Source organism: Capsicum annuum, chromosome 5 (genome assembly GCF_002878395.1).
Source record: "Capsicum annuum cultivar UCD-10X-F1 chromosome 5, UCD10Xv1.1, whole genome shotgun sequence".
Lineage (NCBI taxonomy): Eukaryota > Viridiplantae > Streptophyta > Magnoliopsida > Solanales > Solanaceae > Capsicum > Capsicum annuum.
The window spans coordinates 9,327,877-9,339,546 of NC_061115.1; positions in this window are offsets into that span (position 1 = coordinate 9,327,877).

The following is an 11,670-nucleotide window of genomic DNA, read 5'->3' on the forward strand; positions in this document are numbered from 1 at the left end:
GGAAACAAATAGGAGAAAAAACAGTACAGTAATTTCATCCGATCAAGTAGGGAAAAAAGCTAAAAAAAAAAAAAAAGGGAAAAAAATTAAATTTGGAAAGAATTTAATTGTAGGAAAATTGAGGGTTATTTTTGGACTTTGGTTGAAGAAACCAAGTAGAAATCAAATGGGATTAAAAAAAATTGGATGTTTAACAAAGTAGGATTTTAATTAAGTAGAGAAAAGGCTAAATTTGATTGTTTTAACAAAGTAGGGGAAAAAAGATGTTGGTTTTAATTAAGTAGAGAAAAAAACTAAATTTGGTTAGAATTTAATTGTAGCAAAAATTTAGTATATTTTGTTTGAAGAATTTAACTGTAGGGAAAAGGGTAAAAGACGATTTTGTCTAAAGCGAACTCTTTTAATGAAGGGCAAAAAGTTTAATTCACTTTTCTAAAGGTCTTCACACTTTTAGTATAAATAATCACTGTATTCCTTTTATACATCAACTATACAATAAGATTATATTATATATACTTTTCCTTATAAAACACAAAAACCAACAAGTGTCCTAAAGGCTTTTTTTTTTTTTTAAAAGAACTTATTTTAAATTTTTGAGGAAAAAAATAGAAAACATGTTTTGTAAAATTTCGAGGAAAAAAAAATCCTTAAGTTTCCAAAATAAAATCATAATTGTCCTATAGTAATTTTTTTTTTTAAAAAAAAACTTTCTTTCTTGTTTTAAGAAAAAGTTTCCTTATAAATAAAAAAGTCATGCTTTTTATAAAACCTAAATAGCTATTAATTATTAGATTGTTAAGGTTTAAATCACTTTAAATTTGAATTTCTTTAACTAATTAGTTAATGATAGTTGTCTTTCTTTATTTAGATTATATAAATTTTTCTTATAAATTGAGATATTAATAGTATCTACGATTAAAAAGATAATACTTGTTATTTGAGGTAAGTTTTTTTAAAGTATTTTAGTATTAGTATATTCTTGAAGTTTACAATTAAAAAATTATCATGTATTCTTGATAACAATTGCTAATTGAGAAGGATTTTTTGTGTGTATGAAATTTGAGATATCTTATGATTGTAATAAATAAATTATCATGTATTCTTGATAACAATTGTTAATCGAGAAGTTTTTTTTTTTTTTCTGTGAAATTTGAGATATCTTATGATTGTAGAGAAAAATATACTTGTGATTTGAGTTAAGTTTTTTTAAAGTCCTAGTTATGTTCTTAATGTTTACAATCTTGATGTTTCTATGATTAAGGAGATAATTTTTTTTATGATTTGACATAAGTTTCCTAAGATTTTAATATGTTCTTGAAGTTTATAATAATAAACTATCATATATTCTTGATGGATAATTATTAATTAAGAAGCTTTTTATTTTAATATTGAGAATAGTCATGATTGTAGAGATAAATTAACTTGTAATGTGAGGTAAGTTTTCTAAGGTCTTAATATATTTTTTATGTTCATAAAAATAAATTATCATATATTTTAATTGACATTTGCTAATTGAGAAGTTTTCTTTTGTAATTTTAGTATGTTTTTGAAATTTAAAATAATAAATTATCATGTATTCTCAATAAATAATTGTTGATTGAGAAGTTTCTTTGTAATTTTTTGTTTATATTGACTTATTTACAATTTTGATCAGATTTCTTGGATGTTAAATTTCATCATAGTAAATTGGTTAGTCATTCTAATTCTATGTGAATTCTCTTTTAAAATTTAATTATATGCAATTATTTCAATTGTCAGTAAACAAATATCATCATTATTTTTAATATTCTTTTTTTGGTACAAGCTATAGAATTTAAATAAATATAAAATTTGAAGACAAATGGCTAAAATAATGTTGCGATATATTTTTTTTATAGTGTCAAAGTGATTTTATAAAATTGAATTCATTGAAGCGAGGTACATGCACGGAGAGCGTATTCTAAACTAGTATATCAAATATTCCGTCTATATATTCATTTTACACATTAAATGTACAAAAAAAAAATATTAAAACGAGTTTCGTTATTATGATCAAAGAATTATAGTCTCTATATCAATTTTAAACATCAATTATCCTAAAATACTAATTATACACCAAATATTTAGTGTTTATATTCATTTTACACACCAATTATACCAATAAGTGTTTCATACATCATATATTTAGACTAAAATTTATCCAAATTCGAACATCATTTGGCACAACATATCAACATTATTTGAATTCTACTGTGTATCTTACTAACATAACATAAAAGAAAATTTTGATTTTCTTTTTTCCGTCATACATTGTTTAGTGTTTCATACCGACAGTTTTATCACATAGGATAAAAATCCTCACTCCTATAAAGTTGTATAATTATTGAAAAACTCAATTTTGGATCTTCGAGGTAAATAATTATCATCCAATATATCAAACGAAAATATATATTTTTCTTTATAAAGATACATAATTAACTCTCGATATTTTTTTTTTTAATTTTAGGTCTGTCGAGATAAATAATACATCCAACAAAAATACGTTTTTTCCTTTATAAAGATACTAGTCTAGTATACGTGCTTTGCACGTGTATATAACGTCAATTGATAATTGAGTTATAGAAATTAAAGTAATACAAAATCAAACTGCATAAATTAACATCAAATTACTTTCGTTTAAATCCACAGTGAAGTTTTAAAAAAGAATGTGAAGTGAAGTCATAAATTGATGCTTAGTACTTAGTTGTTCTATTTATTTCTTTGGATCAAACTTAGTTGTTCTACTTAATTAGTTGTTCCATGCAACCCCGTTCTTAATCATCTTTTGAGATTCTTTTCATGTGTAGTTTGTGTTGATCATCATAAAGGTTTTAAAAAGGCTAATATTTACACATACACATATATGTTATAAACAGCGTTAGCCACATTACTATAAACATATCTTTTAAGAAGTTAAAGATTTGCCAAAACTTCTTTGGCCTACTTCTGCTTCTCCTCATACCAATTATATCCAACCTCTCACTATATCAAATTTATCGAAACTTGAGTTTGTGACACTGGACATTACCAAAAAAAATTATTTATCATGGGTCCTTGATGCTGAAATTCATCTTGACACTAGAGGTCTTGGGGATACTATTAAACAAGTAAATAACGCATCTAGTCAAGATAAGGCAAAAGTTATGATTTTTCTTCGTCATCACCTCCACGAAGGATTAAAAACTGAATATTTAACTGTGAAAGATCCACTCGAATTATAGACCAACTTGAAGGACCGATATCACCACCTAAAATTGACGGTATTACCGAAAGTTAAATATGACTGGATACACCTTCGATTTCAAGATTTTAAAATCGTAGTTGAGTATAATTCTATTATTCATAAAGTAAGTTCAATATTAAGCTTTTGTTGAGAAGCCATCACTGATGAGGACTTACTACAGAAAACTTTTTCCACTTTTCATGCTTCTAATGTATTACTACAACGGCAATATCGTGAAAAGAAATTTAAGAAATATCCTAAATTGATTACATGTCTACTTGTGACAGAGCAGAATAATGCTTTGTTAATGAAAAATCATGAAACTCGTCCCACTGGATCTGCTCCATTCCCTGAAGTGAATGTTGTAGCAGCGCATGATCAGCCTGAAATAAGGCAAAATTATTATCGCGATCGTGGTTGAGACCATGGTCGTGGATGTGGCAGAGGACGAAATAATTATCGTCATAATGGTGAAAATAAACAAGAGAATAATAAAGGTTCTCAAAACAATTCTTCAAAGGGTAAAATTAATATTTGTCACCGATGTGGTATGAAAGGTCATTAGACGCGTGTTTATCGTACGCCTGATCATTTTGTCAAACTTTATCAAGCTTTCCTTAAAAGAAAAGAAAATGACGTGGAAGCACACTTGACCTTTTGAGGTGATGATGATGAAGCAGCTCCATCAAATATATACAATAATATTAAGGCAAATCTTGCTTATAAAGATGATGACTTTAAGGGCCTCTCAGATATTACTCATTTGAGAGCTGAAGATTTCTTTGGGGATATTGATTGAAGAACTGATCACCTTATTGGAGAAAAAAAAATTATAAAAAAAATTATTGTTTTCTTTTGTTTGCAATTATGTTTTTTTTTTTTAATTTTATTAAAGTACTATGTACTTCTAATTTCTACATTTCTAATGCAATTTCTTATATTAGTTTTTCAAATTTCTTATAGTATATTTTTTTTAAGAATATGAAAATTTCTCAATCATCAGTTGGATCCAAAATTAGTTACGATAATATATGTCTTATAGATAGTGCTACCACACATACTATTTTAAAAGATAAGAAATATTTCTCTTATTCGGTGATGAAAGAAGCCAATGTAAGTACTATATCTGGTAGTACAAGATTGATTGAAGGCTCCAAAAAAGCTAACTTATTACTTTCCGGAGGAACAAATTTGATAATTGATGAAGCATTATATTGTAGTAAGTCTCAAAGAAATTTATTAAGTTTCAAAGAAATTTGCCAAAATGGCTATCATATTGAGATTACAAATGATGAAAAAATTGAATATCTTTATATTGCTACAATAATATCGGGTAACAAATATATACTTGAAAAATTATTCGCTTTTTCTTCCAGCTTATACTATACAAGTATTAGCACTATTGAAACACATGCCATAGTAAATCAAATAATTTTATTATTTGGCATGACCGGTTGGGCCATCTCGGTTCTAATATGATGCGCAAAATAATTGAGAATTTATATGGACACTCATTGAAGAACCAGAAGATTCTTCAATTTAAGGAATTCTCTTGTGCTGCATGTTATCAAGGCAAATTGATTACTAGACCATCAACAATTAAAGTGGAAATTGAATCCCCTGCATTTCTGAAACGTATACAGGGTGATATATGTGGGCCCATTCACCCTCCATGTAGACCATTTAAGTATTATATGGTTTTAATAGATACACCTACAAGATGGTCACATGTATGTTTATTATCAACTCGTAATTTAGTATTTGCGAGATTACTTGCTCAAATAATAAAGTTAAAAGCACAATTTTCAGATTATACAATAAAGACAATTCGTCTTGATAATGCTGGTGAGTTTATATCCTAGACTTTTAATGATTATTGTACATCAACTGAAATAACAATTGAACATCCGATTGCCCATGTGCATACTCAAAATGGTCTAGCAGAATCATTAATTTAACGCCTCCAAATAATCGCTAGACCAATGCTTATGAGAACAAAACTTCCCATTTCGATATGAGGTCACGCTATTTTGCATGCAGCAGCTCTTATGCGGATAAGGCCCATAAGTTATCATAAAGTCTCCCCATTATAGTTGATTTTTGGTCAAAAGCAGAATATTTTCCATCTAAGAATTTTTGGATGTGTGGTATATGTTCCAATTGCTCCTTCACAACTCACAAAAATAGATCCCAAAGAATATTGGGGATATATGTTGGATATGGATCTTCTTTTATTATAAAATATTTGAAACCTATGACTGGAGATTTATTTACGGCAAGATTTGTTGATTGTCATTTTGATGAAACAATATATCCAACATTAGAGGGAGAAAATAAGCAATTGAAAAAAGAAATAGACTGGAATGCATTATCATTATCTCACTTAGATCCTTGCACAAATAAATGTGAACTAGAAGTTCAAAAGATAATTCATTTGCAAAGCATTGCAAATCAACGGCCAGATGCATTTACTAACCTATCAAAAGTTACAAAATCTAACATTTCAGTTGTTAATGCTTCTATCCGAGTTGATTTCCCGGTAGGACAATTGACTCCTGCAAATGAGTCTAAACCATACTTAAAACATGGTAGACCAATCGATTCCAAAGATAAAAATGCTCAAAAAAAAAAGAGGAGCAAATGATCAAAATAATCATAATATGGAGGAATCTACTCAAGAAGAACAACAAGACATAACAATTGATAAAACCTCAGAAGAGGTTCAGGTACCTGAAAATTAAAAAAATAAAGAGATCTCAGTCAGTTATGTCTCATCAAGAAAAACATGAAATTGAAATGATATAATTATCAATAATATTTTTGCTTGTAATGTTGCAAATGAAATAATGCAACAAGATGAGGATCTTGAACCAAAATCTATCGAAGAATGTAGACAGAGAAATGATTGATCAAAATGGAAAGATGCAATCAAAATTGAACTGACTTCACTCGAAAAACGCGAAGTTTTTGGATCTATAGTCCAAACACCTGAAGGTATAAAGTCAGTGGGGTACAAATGGCCTTTTGTGCGAAAACAAAATGAGAAAAATAAAGTCGTAAGATATAAAGCACAACTTGTGGCACATAAATTTTTGCAAAGACCTGGCATTGATTATATGGAGACATATTCTCCGGTGGTGGATGTAATCACTTTCAGGTATCTTATTAATTTGGCAGCTCATGAAAAGCTTGATATGCATCTGATGGGTGTTGTCACAACCTATTTATATGGCTCATTAGATAGTGATATTTATTTGAAAATTCCTGAAGGATTCAAAATGCCTGATGCGTATAAAAATTCTCGAGAAAATTGTTCAATCAAGCTTCAGAAATCCTTATATGGATTAAAACAATCAGGCCGCATGTGGTAAAATCACCTTAGCGAATACCTATTGAAAAAAAGGGTATAAAAATAATCCATTTGTCCTTGTGTCTTTATTAAAAGGTCATGTTGATGACTTGAATATCATTGGAACTTCTGAAGAACTTTCAAAGACAGTAGAATGTTTGGAAAGAGAATTCGAAATGAAAGACCTCGTAAAGATAAAATTTTGTTTTGATCTACAAATTGAACAGTTTACGAATGAAATCTTTGTCCATCAATCCAAATATACTGAAAATATTTTAAAGAGATTTTATATGGAGAAAGCACATTCATTAAGTACCCCGATGGTTGTGAGATCACTTGATATTAATAAAGATCCATTTTGACCTCATGAAAATAATGAAGAACTTGTTGGCGCTGAAATGTCATATTTTAGTGCAATTGGGCATTAATGTATCTTTCTAGTAATTCACGACCAGATATATCTTTTGTTGTAAATTTATTAGAAAGATTTAGTTCTTCCCCAACACAAAGACATTGGAATGGTATTAAACATATATTCAGATACCTCCGAGGAACTATTAATATGGGACTATTTACTCAAATGAGTATGATTCGCAATTAATTGGTTATGTAGATGGAGGATATTTGTCTGACCCACATAAAGGTCGATCCCAGACAGGCTATTTGTTTACATGTGGAGGTACAACTATATCATGACATTCAACAAAACAAACTATAATTGCTACATCTTCAAATCATGCAGAGATAATAGCCATTCATGAAGCAAGTCGAGAATGTGTCTGGTTGAGGTCAATAACTCAACACATTCAGGAAACATGTGGCCTTAATTTGAAAAGGAATATTCCAACAATATTGTACGAAGACAACACCGCATGCATAGCTCAATTAAAAGAGGATACATCAAAGGAGACTGAACAAAACACATTTCACCAAAATTATTCTTTACTCATGATCTTCAAAAGACGGGTGAAATAGATATTCAACAAGTTCGTTCAAGAGATAATCTAGCAGATATATTCACTAAAGCATTGCCAACATCAACCTTTGAGAAGTTGAGATACAAGATTGGGATGCGTCGCCTCCTGGATATTAAGTAATATTTTTATCAGGGGGGTAAATACGCACTGAACTCTTTTTTCCTTAACCAAGGTTTTACCCCACTGGGTTTTCCTGATAAGACTTTTAATAAGGCAGCAAACAATGCGTATTACAAACCGCTATGTACATCTTATTTACAAACAACAACAACAAACCCAGTGTATTCCCACTTAGTGGGGTCTGGGGGGGGTAAGATGTACTATGTACATCTTATTTCTTTTGTGATTTTTTTTAGTACAAGGACATCCAAGGGGAAGTATTGTAAATAAGTTATATATTTGTGGATGTCAATTAAACAAGTATCATATACTACTGTAGCAATGACACTACTTCAAGTAGCAATTTGTCTATAAAAGACATTGCACACTACATTATAAAAACATAATCAATGAACTATTACTAAAAATTACTATTTCTATTCTCTTGCTTATATATATATATTTAAATATCTTTCTATTTCTCTCTCTATTATTTTAATAAGTTTCATCATTCGTTCTTTATATTACAATAAAATAAAATATTTAAATCAAATTGTATTATTGTCATGTTAAATTAACTAAGAATCATATTGAAGTAAATTTTTTTTCTATAAAATAAATTTAGAGGAAAATGAAAAATTTAAATTTGACTCTATCTAAATTTTTATTTATTTTTACCTTCAAAAATTTGTTGCCAATTTAAGATTTTTAAGATTAAAATTGATCAAAAATTTTACCTCAAAAAATGCTAAACATATCTAGAGGAAGTAATATGTTTAGTAGTAACTAGAGAACTTTTTCGCGCTACATGCGATCATTGAGCTTTTATAAATTTATAATATATTTTTTTTCAGTTTTCTAAATACTAGAATAATCACAAAAGTTATTTCATTAGTTTGTATTTTTAAAAAATGGTAATTTACAAAACAAAATATAATAATAATTATAATGTTAATTTATATGTGTATTTTGAATTTGAGGATATTGATCGCTTAATGAATATTCATTCATATTTTCAATTGAAAAAAGGCAAAGATAAAAAATTCATGATTACTTACGTGATGTTGCAATGTCAACAATCTTGATTCTAATTCATCTCAAACCTGTTAATCAGTCTCGTTGGTTTGCTTCTTGTTATTTTATATATTCTTATGAATCCTAAATAATTTTCAATCATAATTAATTTTCACTATTTTTAAATCATAAATTTTTATCAAGTAGAAGTGAAACGGTAATAGAAGTTTATATATAGGAAAAGTAATAATTTTGGTGTTATGATACATTATTGTAGATTATCATATGAATAGCTAAATATAACGCATAGATTAATTATTATTATCTTTTTATCTACCATCTTTAGCACATTATTACATATTAGTAAAATTAATTAGGAGAAAAAGAAAAGATATCACAACATATCTTTATTGTCTTCACAAATTCTTAATTTTGTAGGTTGCATGAGTATGACTCTTCACTTCTTCATATATATATATATATATTTCATAACCAGTTGAAGAAAAATTATTAACATATAATAAATAGATAAAATAAATTAGTTAGTTAAAATAAATTAAATACACAAAAAGAAAAAGTATTATTCACATAAAAATTCAAATAATTTTTCCTTCGTCTTTCCTGAATAAACAATTTAGATAATTATTAATATAATATCAAGTTCTATGTTTAATAGTTATAATATTTTTATTACACTTATCCTAACCAAAGTAACTATTAGAAAAAAAGAAGCAATTTGATCTATACATGATTCTACCAATTATTCTTTTGATCGTAATTAATAATCAAAATTTATTATTTCTTGAGTGCTCACAAGTATAGTAATCACATTTTTTTTTCTAGATAATTTTAACGCGAGTAGGCCAATTTAGTTGAGCATGTGGTAACCTCGATCACCTGAAAATTTTGAATAACATCTCACAAAATAAAACAATCAACTTAGACCATTTCTTTTAACATGTACTTTGACGTGGATATACTTTTTATTATTACTATCTTTACTATCTTTGATAAAAAATGATGCAAAATTAATACTATTCATAATATAGGTATATAAGTATACTTAAAAAAATGTGACCAAACACATAAAAGATGCAAAGAAATATTTTGAAGATAAAATTTTTCTTACCTTTATTTTGTCTTTTTTTTTTTCACACTTTGGTTTATTCACAAGTTATATGGTGATGGAGGAGAGAAAGGATAATCTTGAATAAAAAATTTCATGAAATAAACTATGAATTTACACAGGCAAAATAGGGGATATCATAAGGTGTCATAAACTTATAAATTAAATTTGGGGGTTATGAAGATTAAAATATTGAATTTATTGATATTATTGAGAGTATAATTAAAGATGTGAGTTATAAATAATTATCTTTATTAAAGATATTTAATATAAAAAGAAAAAATAACTAAAATAATCACAAAAAAAGAAGATAAATAGTAAGATAATAAATGGCAGCCCATAACTCTCTATTATTACTGCATCTTCATGGAACAACTCACCTTGAGTGTTGGGCTAGCCTCAGGCAATGAATATTAAGTGACCCTCTGTTTCTAAAATAAAATTTGGACAAATATATATCTCTAACTAAAAAAGGATACAATTTTGCTTGAATTTGAAAGTTTAATAAGTGAAACTTTAGTATGATTTCGGATTGCAACGTTTAGGAACAAATTCAAAAGTTTAAATTTTTATTAATTCAAATTTCAGAAAAATTCATGAAATTCAATATTTTTGTTGATTCAAACACCAAAACAATTCATGAAATTTGATGTTTTTAAAAAATAATGCCACTGTGAGAGTTGACTTAAGAAGCAACCTGCCATAAAACTTAGTCGACAGCCTCAGCTAGCCATTTATAACAAATCAATGTAAACTTTTTAAACATCAAAATCCAAAAAATTTCGTGAAGTTTAAAATAACTATCACAAACGAAATATATTCTTTTAGTTATAATATCTCTTTTGAATTTAATTATATCTCCTTCTAGTTTCAACTTGTAATGCCAGCTAAAATTTAATTAGCAATTCTAAAAGGGACTATATATCTATTACTTTCCATATTTTAGATGTGTAAGTTACGTATTTACTTTCAAAATGTGATTACTTGTGTTGTTCAAGCTTAAATACACAAACTAATTAGAATCATATGAATAGAATTAAACAGTGAGCATTACGTATACATGTATAACAATATCTGGTAAGAAAATACGAAATTGAACATCCAAAGTCAGAAGCATAAAACAAACTCTTCATTTAGCAGCCCCATCCTATCTAATGACTAATATCAAAATAACAATAAACCCCAAAAAGACGGGGGAATGGAAAGTAAGAAAACAAAAGTGGCTCCAAAAGATAGAGACATGATTTACAAGAAAAACTACACATCTATAATACTATGAACCTATAGGGCATACTATTATTAGGCTAATAAGGTAAATGTATACAAGAATCGTCGAAAGTTACTTGATGAAAGCAGCAACTGGAACAACAACTTTGCTAAGCATAATTTGATATGGTGATGAAGAAGAGAAAGGATAATCTTGAATGAAATTTTCATGAAACAAACTATAAATTTATATAGGCAAAATGAAGGAATACCATAAGGTGTCATAAACTTATAAATTAAATTTTGGGGTTATGAAGATTAAAAGGTTGAATTTATTGATATTATTAAGAGTATAATTGAAGGTATGAGTTATAAATAATTATATTTATTAAAGACATTAAATATAAAAAGAAGAAAAATATTCAAATATAAGGAAAAAAATGGCCCAAAAAACCACAAAATAGATAAATAGTATTGGGGGCCTCTAAGACATGCCACATAGGATTGTCTTAGAGTTTCCTTTATATATATATTGATTGTAAGATTTTTTTTTTTGAATTTTGTAATAAAAATAAATAAATTAAATGAATATTGAGAATTAACATGATGATTATTAAAGTTTTAAAATTTTAAAAGGACAAAAATAAAAAAATATGAC